The sequence below is a fragment of the Buteo buteo genome, unplaced genomic scaffold, assembly GCF_964188355.1.
Source record: "Buteo buteo unplaced genomic scaffold, bButBut1.hap1.1 HAP1_SCAFFOLD_37, whole genome shotgun sequence".
Classification (NCBI taxonomy): Eukaryota; Metazoa; Chordata; class Aves; order Accipitriformes; family Accipitridae; genus Buteo; species Buteo buteo.
The window spans coordinates 1,402,501-1,415,000 of NW_027439207.1; positions in this window are offsets into that span (position 1 = coordinate 1,402,501).

The window sequence follows — 12,500 nt, forward strand, 5'->3', positions numbered from 1 at the left end:
CCTCCCCTAGCCGGCCCAAGGGGTAGACCTGGCCTCCCCTAGCCGGCCCAAGGGGTAGACCTGGCCTCCCCTAGCCGGCCCAAGGGGTAGACCTGGCCTCCCCTTGCCGGCCCAAGGGGTAGACCTGGCCTCCCCTAGCCGGCCCAAGGGGTAGACCTGGCCTCCCCTTGCCGGCCCAAGGGGTAGACCTGGCCTCCCCTAGCCGGCCCAAGGGGTAGACCTGGCCTCCCCTTGCCGGCCCAAGGGGTAGACCTGGCCTCCCCTAGCCGGCCCAAGGGGTAGACCTGGCCTCCCCTAGCCGGCCCAAGGGGTAGACCTGGCCTCCCCTAGCCGGCCCAAGGGGTAGACCTGGCCTCCCCTTGCCGGCCCAAGGGGTAGACCTGGCCTCCCCTAGCCGGCCCAAGGGGTAGACCTGGCCTCCCCTTGCCGGCCCAAGGGGTAGACCTGGCCTCCCCTAGCCGGCCCAAGGGGTAGACCTGGCCTCCCCTTGCCGGCCCAAGGGGTAGACCTGGCCTCCCCTAGCCGGCCCAAGGGGTAGACCTGGCCTCCCCTTGCCGGCCCAAGGGGTAGACCTGGCCTCCCCTAGCCGGCCCAAGGGGTAGACCTGGCCTCCCCTTGCCGGCCCAAGGGGTAGACCTGGCCTCCCCTAGCCGGCCCAAGGGGTAGACCTGGCCTCCCCTAGCCGGCCCAAGGGGTAGACCTGGCCTCCCCTAGCCGGCCCAAGGGGTAGACCTGGCCTCCCCTAGCCGGCCCAAGGGGTAGACCTGGCCTCCCCTAGCCGGCCCAAGGGGTAGACCTGGCCTCCCCTTGCCGGCCCAAGGGGTAGACCTGGCCTCCCCTAGCCGGCCCAAGGGGTAGACCTGGCCTCCCCTTGCCGGCCCAAGGGGTAGACCTGGCCTCCCCTAGCCGGCCCAAGGGGTAGACCTGGCCTCCCCTAGCCGGCCCAAGGGGTAGACCTGGCCTCCCCTTGCCGGCCCAAGGGGTAGACCTGGCCTCCCCTAGCCGGCCCAAGGGGTAGACCTGGCCTCCCCTAGCCGGCCCAAGGGGTAGACCTGGCCTCCCCTAGCCGGCCCAAGGGGTAGACCTGGCCTCCCCTTGCCGGCCCAAGGGGTAGACCTGGCCTCCCCTAGCCGGCCCAAGGGGTAGACCTGGCCTCCCCTTGCCGGCCCAAGGGGTAGACCTGGCCTCCCCTAGCCGGCCCAAGGGGTAGACCTGGCCTCCCCTTGCCGGCCCAAGGGGTAGACCTGGCCTCCCCTAGCCGGCCCAAGGGGTAGACCTGGCCTCCCCTTGCCGGCCCAAGGGGTAGACCTGGCCTCCCCTAGCCGGCCCAAGGGGTAGACCTGGCCTCCCCTAGCCGGCCCAAGGGGTAGACCTGGCCTCCCCTTGCCGGCCCAAGGGGTAGACCTGGCCGCCTTACCTGACCGTCCAGAGCAGTCCTGGCATCCCTACCTGATGCTCCAGACTTAGCTTGGCGTCCCATGCCGACACTCCGGGGTAGTACCATTACCCCTACCCGGCAGCCAGGGGTAGTACCCGTAACCCTCATTGGTACTCCGGGGTAGTACCAGTACCCCCACCCGGCAGCCAGGGGTAGTACCCGTAACCCCCACCTGTACTCCTTGGTAGTACCCGTATACCCCCGCCCGATACTCCGGGGCAGTACCCGCATACCCCCGCCCGGTACTCCGGGGCAGTACCCGCATACCCCCGCCCGGTACTCCGGGGAAGTACCCATATACCCCCGCCCGGTACTCCGGGGCAGTACCCGCATACCCCCGCCCGGTACTCCGGGGCAGTACCCGCATACCCCCGCCCGGTACTCCGGGGAAGTACCCATATACCTCCACCCGGTACTCCGGGGCAGTACCCGCATACCCCCGCCCGGTACTTCGGGGCAGTACCCGTATGCCCCCGCCCGGTACTCCGGGGCAGTACCAGTACCCCCGCCCGGTACTCCGGGGTACTACCCGTAACACCCACCTGTACTCCTTCGTAGTACCCGTATACCCCCGCCCGGTACTCCAGGGCAGTACCCGCATACCCCCGCCCGGTACTCCGGGGCAGTACCCGTATACCCCCGCCCGGTACCCCGGGGTAGTACCCGTGTACCCCCGTCAGTACTCCGGGGCAGTACCGGTACCCCCGCCCGGTACTCCGGGGTACTACCCGTAACCCCCACCTCTACTCCTTGGTAGTACCCGTATACCCCCGCCCGGTACTCCGGGGCGGTACCCCTATGCCCCCCGCCCGGTACTCCGGGGCAGCACCCCAATGCCCCCGCCCGGTACTCCGGGGCAGTACCCGTATGCCCCCGCCCGGTACTCCGGGGCAGTACCAGTACCCCCGCCCGGTACTCCGGGGTACTACCCGTAACCCCCACCTGTACTCCTTGGTAGTACCCGTAACCCCCGCCCGGTACTCCGGGGAAGTACCCATATACCTCCACCCGGTACTCCGGGGCAGTACCCGCATACCCCCGCCCGGTACTCCGGGGCAGTACCGGTACCCCCGCCCGGTACTCCTTGGTAGTACCCGTAACCCCCGCCTGTACTCCTTGGTAGTACCCGTATACCCCCGCCCGGTACTCCGGGGCAGTACCCGCATACCCCCGCCCGGTACTCCGGGGAAGTACCCATATACCTCCACCCGGTACTCCGGGGCAGTACCCGCATACCCCCGCCCGGTACTCCGGGGCAGTACCCGTATGCCCCCGCCCGGTACTCCGGGGTACTACCCGTAACCCCCACCTGTGCTCCTTCGTAGTACCCGCATACCCCCGCCCGGTACTCCGGGGCAGTCCCCGCATACCCCCGCCCGGTACTCCGGGGCAGTACCCGTATGCCCCCGCCCGGTACTCCGGGGTACTACCCGTAACCCCCACCTGTACTCCTTCGTAGTACCCGCATACCCCCGCCCGGTACTCCGGGGCAGTCCCCGTATGCCCCCGCCCGGTACTCCGGGGTACTCCGGGGTACACCTGATGTCCCTACGGGCACGCGGGTTTAGACCCACCCTTCCTACCCGACCGTCCTCCTTAGGCCCGGTCTCCCTAGGCGACGATCCGGGATAGAACCCGTTCCCCCACCAGTACTCTGGGCCCGTGGCGGAACCCTTTGTGACGCGCCAGTGTTCTGCCTGCTGTCCCTACGGGCGCGCGGTGTTAGATCCCGGCCCCCCATCCTGACCCTCCAGGGTAGGCCCGGTATCCCTACCTGATGCTCCGGGGTAGGCCTGGCGTTGCTTCCCAGCGCTCTGGTGTAGTACCGGTACCCCCGCCCGGTACTCCGGGGCAGTACCCCTGCCCCCGCCCGGTACTCCGGGGTAGTACCCGCATACCCCCACCCGGTACTCCGGGGCAGTACCCGTGAGCCCGCCCGGTACTCCGGGGTAGTACCCGTATACCCCCGCCCGGTACTCTGGGGCAGTACCCGTGTACCCCCGTCAGTACTCTGGGGCAGTACCGGTACCCCCGCCCGGTACGCCGGGGGAAAAACTGCTGTCCCTACGGGCGCGCGAGTTTAGACCCAGCCTTCCTACCCGACCCTCCGCCTTACGCCCGGTGTCCCCAGGCGACGTTCCGGGATAGAACCCGTTCCCCCACCAGTACTCTGGGCCCGTGGCGGAACCCCTTGTGATGTGCCGGAGTTCTACCTGCTGTCCCTACGGGCACGCGGCGATGGATCCCGGCCCCCCATCCTGACCCTCCAGGGTAGGCCCGGCCACCCTACCTGACCCTCTGGGGTCAGCCCGGTATCCCTACCCGACGCTCCGGGGTAGGCCTGACGCCCCTACCTCATCCTCCGGGGTAGTACCCGTACCCCTACCGGTGCTCCGGGATACACCTGCTGTCCCTACAGGCGCTCCGGGGTAGGCCCGGCCACCCTACCTGACCCTCTGGGGTCAGCCCGGTGTCCCTACCCGACGCTCTGGGGTACGCCTGGCGCCCCTACCTCATGCTCCGGGGTAGTACCGGTACCCCTGCCGGTGCTCCGGGGTACACCTGCTGTCCCTACAGGCGCTCCGGGGTAGGCCGGGCCACCCTACCTGACCCTCTGGGGTCAGCCCGGTATCCCTACCCGACGCTCCGGGGTAGGCCTGGCGCCCCTACCTCATGCTCCGGGGTAGTACCGGTACCCCTACCGGTGCTCCGGGGTACACCTGCGGTCCCTACAGGCGCTCCGGGGTAGGCCCGGCCACCCTACCTGACCCTCTGGGGTCAGCCCGGTATCCCTACCCGACGCTCCGGGGTAGGCCTGGCGCCCCTTCCTCATCCTCCGGGGTAGTACCGGTACCCCTACCGGTGCTCCGGGGTACACCTGCGGTCCCTACAGGCGCTCCGGGGTAGGCCCGGCCACCCTACCTGACCCTCTGGCGTCAGCCCGGTGTCCCTACCCGACGCTCCGGGGTAGGCCTGGCGCCCCTTCCTCATCCTCCGGGGTAGTACCGGTACCCCTACCGGTGCTCCGGGGTACACCTGCGGTCCCTACAGGCGCTCCGGGGTAGGCCCGGCCACCCTACCTGACCCTCTGGGGTCAGCCCGGTATCCCTACCCGACGCTCCGGGGTAGGCCTGGCGCCCCTACCTCATCCTCCGGGGTAGTACCGGTACCCCTACCGGTGCTCCGGGATACCCCTGCTGTCCCTACAGGCGCTCCGGGGTAGGCCCGGCCACCCTACCTGACCCTCTGGGGTCAGCCCGGTGTCCCTACCCGACGCTCCGGGGTAGGCCTGGCGCCCCTACCTCATCCTCCGGGGTAGTACCGGTACCCCTACCGGTGCTCCGGGGTACACCTGCGGTCCCTACAGGCGCTCCGGGGTAGGCCCGGCCACCCTACCTGACCCTCTGGGGTCAGCCCGGTATCCCTACCCGACGCTCCGGGGTAGGCCTGGCGCCCCTACCTCATCCTCCGGGGTAGTGCCGGTACCCCTACCGGTGCTCCGGGGTACACCTGCGGTCCCTACAGGCGCTCCGGGGTAGGCCCGGCCACCCTACCTGACCCTCTGGGGTCAGCCCGGTATCCCTACCCGACGCTCCGGGGTAGGCCTGGCGCCCCTACCTCATCCTCCGGGGTAGTGCCGGTACCCCTGCCGGTGCTCCGGGGTACACCTGCGGTCCCTACAGGCGCTCCGGGGTAGGCCCGGCCACCCTACCTGACCCTCTGGGGTCAGCCCGGTATCCCTACCCGACGCTCCGGGGTAGGCCTGGCGCCCCTACCTCATGCTCCGGGGTAGTGCCGGTACCCCTACCGGTGCTCCGGGGTACACCTGCGGTCCCTACAGGCGCTCCGGGGTAGGCCCGGCCACCCTACCTGACCCTCTGGGGTCAGCCCGGTATCCCTACCCGACGCTCCGGGGTAGGCCTGGCGCCCCTACCTCATCCACCAGGGTAGTGCCGGTACCCCTACCGGTGCTCCGGGGTACACCTGCGGTCCCTACAGGCGCTCCGGGGTAGGCCCGGCCACCCTACCTGACCCTCTGGGGTCAGCCCGGTGTCCCTACCCGACGCTCCGGGGTAGGCCTGGCGCCCCTACCTCATCCTCCGGGGTAGTACCGGTACCCCTACCGGTGCTCCGGGATACCCCTGCTGTCCCTACAGGCGCTCCGGGGTAGCCCCGGCCACCCTACCTGACCCTCTGGGGTCAGCCCGGTGTCCCTACCCGACGCTCCGGGGTAGGCCTGGCGCCCCTTCCTCATCCTCCGGGGTAGTACCGGTACCCCTGCCGGTGCTCCGGGGTACACCTGCGGTCCCTACAGGCGCTCCGGGGTAGGCCCGGCCACCCTACCTGACCCTCTGGGGTCAGCCCGGTATCCCTACCCGACGCTCCGGGGTAGGCCTGGCGCCCCTACCTCATCCACCGGGGTAGTGCCGGTACCCCTACCGGTGCTCCGGGGTACACCTGCGGTCCCTACAGGCGCTCCGGGGTAGGCCCGGCCACCCTACCTGACCCTCTGGGGTCAGCCCGGTATCCCTACCCGACGCTCCGGGGTAGGCCTGGCGCCCCTTCCTCATCCTCCGGGGTAGTGCCGGTACCCCTACTGGTGCTCCGGGGTACACCTGCTGTCCCTACAGGCGCTCCGGGGTAGGCCCGGCCACCCTACCTGACCCTCTGGGGTCAGCCCGGTATCCCTACCCGACGCTCCGGGGTAGGCCTGGCGCCCCTACCTCATCCTCCGGGGTAGTGCCGGTACCCCTGCCGGTGCTCCGGGGTACACCTGCGGTCCCTACAGGTGCTCCGGGGTAGGCCCGGCCACCCTACCTGACCCTCTGGGGTCAGCCCGGTATCCCTACCCGACGCTCCGGGGTAGGCCTGGCGCCCCTACCTCATCCTCCGGGGTAGTGCCGGTACCCCTACCGGTGCTCCGGGGTACACCTGCGGTCCCTACAGGCGCTCCGGGGTAGGCCCGGCCACCCTACCTGACCCTCTGGGGGTCAGCCCGGTATCCCTACCTGATGCTCCGGGGTAGTCCTGGCCTCCTTACCTGTGTCTCCGGGTAAACCTGGCCACGCTGCAGGGTCGGCCTGCACTCCCTGGCCGCGCTACGGGCCGGTCCTGATTAGTGTATTAAGACCGCTCCGCGATTCCACTTTCTTAAAATTTATTGTGTCTGACAGCTTGTCTTTTACCGCGCACGCAGGCAGGCAGGCAGGCAGGCACGCGTCAAAAACGTGAGAGCAAAGCGTTACCCGCAGTCGGTGTACTTTATCGGTAACGACTTCTTCGGGAAGAGGCGCCGACGCTGCTCTCTCGTCTCTGTACGAGTCGGTGGCCGTCCGGGTACCGCGTGGCACCGTTGGCGTGGGATCCGCTCCTAAACGAATACAGAAGAATCGATACGCTATGAATCGTCATCGATTGAAGTTATTAACAGTTGACGAGCGATGCTGGATTGTATCGTTTATGGAGCGTCACCTACCGACTGATTTAGCGCTACGCGGTAATACGCTTTCTGGCAGTTCCTTAAATAACAAAACTCATTCGTTCACGCACGCTAGGTGTGCGTCCCTTCGTTAATAGCCGGAGAAGGAATACGTACGTACGTACGTACCTACCAGCGGATCGTCACGGATTGAATGTGACTCGATTAGTAGTCACCAGTATTATAAATTACCGACTCCTAAAGTTTGATTGCGGCACTCCTTTAGGACCTTGCGACGCTCTTGGTTAACGTTAGCGTTCTCCGGCCCCTGCGTTATCGCGCATTAACTGTTCATTGGCCTCCGAGGGACGGCGGTCTCGCAGGCCTCTGAAGAAAGCCAGTCGGCTGCCTGACAAGCGGTCCCTGTGGCCGAGGCCGACTTAGCCGAGCATCCTCGGAGACGACGAGCTCGCGTGGCCGCCGTGCCGGCTGACCGGCCCACCCCGGGGCCGTTTCCCCCCCGCTCCCGTCGCCGAAGGAGCGCGCCCCCCGCCACCGCCTAAGGCCGCTGGGACCTTCCTCACCGCTCGAACGCATCCCGCCGGCGACGGAGCCGCTGATGCCCCTCTGTCGGAAGCGCGGCGCGCCTCTCCGGCAGCCCTGGCTGGGGCCCTGGAGCCCCAGGTCTCTGCCCAGGCCGAGGCACGCGGCTGCTGCTTTGCCAGGGACGGGTCCGACCGGGAGCCGAGCGCATCGCCCGTAGGCAGGCACGGGCGCAGGCCGGACGTCGAAGCGGCCGACCACCCGGGCTGTAACAGAGAAAGCGGCGTTAGCGACACCGTTACAAATCTTTCTCATTTCCACCTGCGTGCGCGCCCGCACCCCGCCAAAACAGGCCCCCGGCCCGAACGCCCACCGCCTGCTGCTGCAGCCGCTCACCCGCCCTTAGACACACGCACGCGCACGCACGCACTGCCCCCCCCCATTCGAGTCCCCGCCCCAAACACCTCCCGCCCGCCACCGCACCCACTCGCACGGGGCTACACACGTGCGCACCCCCCCCCCGCAACCGGCCCCCCCCAGCCCAAACCCTCCACCCGCTGCCCCGCTCACAGTCGTGCGCTCAAAACGCACACGCGCGCAGCCCCCCCCCCCCCCCCCCCCCCGCCCGAAACAGGGCCCCGGGCCGACACCCCCCACCCCCGTCACCCCGGGCCCGCCGCTGCACGCACACACACACCGCCCCCCCGCCCTCCCGCCACGCAGTTCGCGCCGAGCCTGGCTGCCCCTGCTCCCCCCTTCCGCCACCAGGCTTGCCGCCCCCGGTGGTGGAAGGCGGGAGACTTTAGGACCCTGCGGCGTCCCTGCCGGCTCCGTGCCCGGGCGGGAGAGGGGAGCCCCCCCGGTGCCCTGCCGTCTCTAAACCCCAGCTGCCGAGTCCCTATCCTGCCGCACCCGTGGCCCCGCTCCCGCCTTTCTTTCTCAGCCAGCCACGCACTCGCCCTGCTCCACTCCCGCCCGCCCCCGCCGCGGGGGGAAAACTAAAGGACCGGGGGGGTGGGACGGGGACGGGGACGGGGGAGAGAAGTAAAAAAAATAAAACTCCAACCGATCCAAACAGAAGCCTTCTCCGAAAAGACACACCGTCCCCCCTCGCCAGCCTGCCTCTGCGCCAGGCTCCCCGCCTGCTCGCCAGCCGCTCTCGCCCTGCTCCACTCCCGCCCGCCCCCGCCGCGGGGGGAAAACTAAACGACCGGGGGGGGGGGGGACGGGGACGGGGACGGGGACGGGGGAGAGAAGTAAAAAAAATAAAACTCCAACCGATCCAAACAGAAGCCTTCTCCGAAAAGACACACCGTCCCCCCTCGCCAGCCTGCCTCTGCGCCAGGCTCCCCGCCTGCTCGCCAGCCGCTCTCGCCCTGCTCCATTCCTGCCCGCCCCCGCCGCGGGGGGAAAACTAAACGACCGGGGGGGGGGGGGACGGGGACGGGGACGGGGACGGGGGAGAGAAGTAAAAAAAATAAAACTCCAACCGATCCAAACAGAAGCCTTCTCCGAAAAGACACACCGTCCCCCCTCGCCAGCCTGCCTCTGCGCCAGGCTCCCCGCCTGCTCGCCAGCCGCTCTCGCCCTGCTCCACTCCTGCCCGCCCCCGCCGCGGGGGGAAAACTAAACGACCGGGGGGGGGGGGGACGGGGACGGGGACGGGGACGGGGGAGAGAAGTAAAAAAAATAAAACTCCAACCGATCCAAACAGAAGCCTTCTCCGAAAAGACACACCGTCCCCCCTCGCCAGCCTACCTCTGCGCCAGGCTCCCCGCCTGCTCGCCAGCCGCTCTCGCCCCCCCTCTTTTCTAGCCTCCTTTCCCCGCCGCTGCTGCCGCCGCGACTGAGCAGCAGACCGTTGCCGTGGCGGGAAACACCACAGTTTCCGGGGGCCCCGTTGCCGGGCTGCAGACCACCCCACCCAGCCACCCGCCCCCCAACCCCCCGTCTCCAGGGCGCCGGAAAGTCTGTGATCGGGTGGGGCCGGGGGAGGGGGGGGGGGGGGGGCTGCACCTACTGGCCTGCAGGTCCGGGACTGCAGCGCGGGGAGGGAGGGGGAGCACACCGGTGCAGGGGTGCGTGTAGCTGTGTGTGCCTGCGTCGCGTTCTGTGTGTGTGTGTGTGTGTGTGTGTGCGCGCGCCTCTGAGCGCGCGTGTGTCACCGGGGGGGGGGGGGTGGCAGTGCCTGCAGGATCGCAGATATGTATTTTAAAGTATTTATTTTATGAAAAAAAAGGAAAACGTCAAAAAAACACCAAAAAAAACCAGGCGGGGGGGGGGAGAAAAATTAAAAACAACCCCCCAAAAAAAGCCCAAGACCGCAAAAACCAAAACCAAAAGTCGGCGAGCACCCAGCAGCGCCGGGACCCGAACCTGAACCTGGCAAGGGGCTACCAGTCCTGAAGGCACCCAGTGAACAGCGAACTCGCGCCGGGGAGCCGGGCAGTTTGTGCCGGGGGCTGCCACCTCTGCCCGGACCCCGCCGACAGAATATGGTTGGGGGGGGGGGGGGCAGCAGCGGAGCAGAGGGGCTGGCTGGTGTGGTGAAGCTGGCAAGTGCCTGGCAGCCACCGGCTCGGAATAGGTGCGTGCACGTGCATGAGAACGACGAGGGTGGGGGGGGGGTGTGTGTGTGTCAGGAAACAAAAATTATTTTGAAAACTGGTTGTCGTTAATATTGTATTAATATTTCCCGCCGGAATCAATAAAGGTGAAATAACTCTTGCATCAGACAGTACGTTTAAACGTGCTCCCTTGGTGTAGAAGTGGTTCAAACTCGGGAAGGGGAGGGGGAAAGAAATGCCGTCCGGGAGAACCGGGAGAGGGTGGCCCTTTTAATCAGATTTGCTAAAATCTCAAAAGAAAGAAAAAAAAAAAAAAAACCGAAAAAAACGAACCAAAAACAGGCGCACCTGCCCCCCCCGCCCCCCCCCGCCCAAGGGGCACCGAACGGCTGCCAGGTCTACCCGGCTCCGCGGGCGGCCGCCAGGTCTACCCGGCTCCGGAGGCCGGCGCGGCCGCCGGCGGCGCCCGGAGGACGCGGGGTGTCGCTGCCGCAGCGGCCGGTGAAAAGGGCCGCCAGGTCTACCCGGCTCCGCGGGCGGCCGCCAGGTCTACCCGGCTCCGGAGGCCGGCGCGGCCGCCGGCGGCGCCCGGAGGACGCGGGGTGTCGCTGCCGCAGCGGCCGGTGAAAAGGGCCGCCAGGTCTACCCGGCTCCGCGGGCGGCCGCCAGGTCTACCCGGCTCCGGAGGCCGGCGCGGCCGCCGGCGGCGCCCGGAGGACGCGGGGTGTCGCTGCCGCAGCGGCCGGTGAAAAGGGCCGCCAGGTCTACCCGGCTCCGCGGGCGGCCGCCAGGTCTACCCGGCTCCGGAGGCCGGCGCGGCCGCCGGCGGCGCCCGGAGGACGCGGGGTGTCGCTGCCGCAGCGGCCGGTGAAAAGGGCTGCCAGGTCTACCCGGCTCCGCGGGCGGCCGCCAGGTCTACCCGGCTCCGGAGGCCGGCGCGGCCGCCGGCGGCGCCCGGAGGACGCGGGGTGTCGCTGCCGCAGCGGCCGGTGAAAAGAGCCGCCAGGTCTACCCGGCTCCGCGGGCGGCCGCCAGGTCTACCCGGCTCCGGAGGCCGGCGCGGCCGCCGGCGGCGCCCGGAGGACGCGGGGTGTCGCTGCCGCAGCGGCCGGTGAAAAGAGCCGCCAGGTCTACCCGGCTCCGCGGGCGGCCGCCAGGTCTACCCGGCTCCGGAGGCCGGCGCGGCCGCCGGCGGCGCCCGGAGGACGCGGGGTGTCGCTGCCGCAGCGGCCGGTGAAAAGAGCCGCCAGGTCTACCCGGCTCCGGCGGGACTTAGCCGCATTTCGGGGGCGGGGAGGTAGACCTGATAGCCCCGCCACTTTCTCGGAGCTGGCCAAGGGGTCGCTGTTTTTCGCTGCCTCCAGTTACGTCATCGTAAAAGTCGGTGTCATTGGCGGGTCTCCCCGGTGGGCAGGGACGGCACTCTTGGAGCCGGCCGGGGGCGGGGACGTGATCTCCCGTACTATAGGAGGTAGTGGTGACTCGTGCACGGAGCAGCGCTAGTGAGCGGCTGCAAGGCTTACGGCTCAGCCGGCGAAGTGGAGCGCTGGGCGGCCGTTGTGGTGGTGGTTTTGCCTGGTGGTTCGGCTCGTTTTCTGTCTGTTCGGCCGGTTGGTCTCTCCCGGTGTTTTCCAAGTAAGCCAGCCGGGCGCCTGCGAGGGTCTGGCAGGCTGGCGGTGGCTGTTGACCCGAGTGGTGCGAGAGGTGCAAAGGTGGATTCCGCAGGGCATAGCCCGGTGGCCGGCGGCGGCCACCGGCACTCGAACGCTGGAAGACCGGGTGGAGCCGAGCCTGCCTCGGCTTTCCCCCGGCCCCGGAGGGCCCGATGATGGCAAAGGTGGAGCGCTGGTATATGCGAGGGCAGCTGCCCGTGAGCATCCAGCCCGCCGCGGCTGCCGCCGCCTCCTGAGGGCCTGGTGATGGGCGGGCGAGGTGGCGGCACCTCGTCCTTTGACTCTGGCCTTAAGCTGGAGCGGGCAGAGCGGCAGCCGGTCCCGGTGGCTGGCAGCCGGATGCAGACGGCTGGGGGTTCTCGTGCGTGCCGCAGCTTCCCCCCAGCCCCCGAGGGCCCGATGATGGCACAGGTGAGAGGCCGCAGCGCCTCGTCCTGTTTTTGCCGGCATGAGCCACGCGTGGGCGGCCTGTGGTGTCCGGCCTGCCCCGGCTTGCCTGGTTGCAGGAGGGCTCGGTGGAAAGGTCTGCAGCGCTGTACCGGGTTTAGAGGTGGCGGCACCTCATCGCGTTTTCTCCGGCCTTAAGCTGGAGCCCATGCACGAATTGGGCAGAGTGCAAGCGGCAGCCGGTCCCGGTGGCTGGCAGCCGGATGCAGACGGCTGGGGGTTCTCGTGCGTGCCGCAGCTTCCCCCCAGCCCCCGAGGGCCCGATGATGGCACAGGTGAGAGGCCGCAGCGCCTCGTCCTGTTTCTGCCGGCATGAGCCACGCGTGGGCGGCCTGTGGTGTCCGGCCTGCCCCGGCTTGCCTGGTTGCAGGAGGGCTCGGTGGAAAGGTCTGCAGCGCTGTACCGGGTTAGAG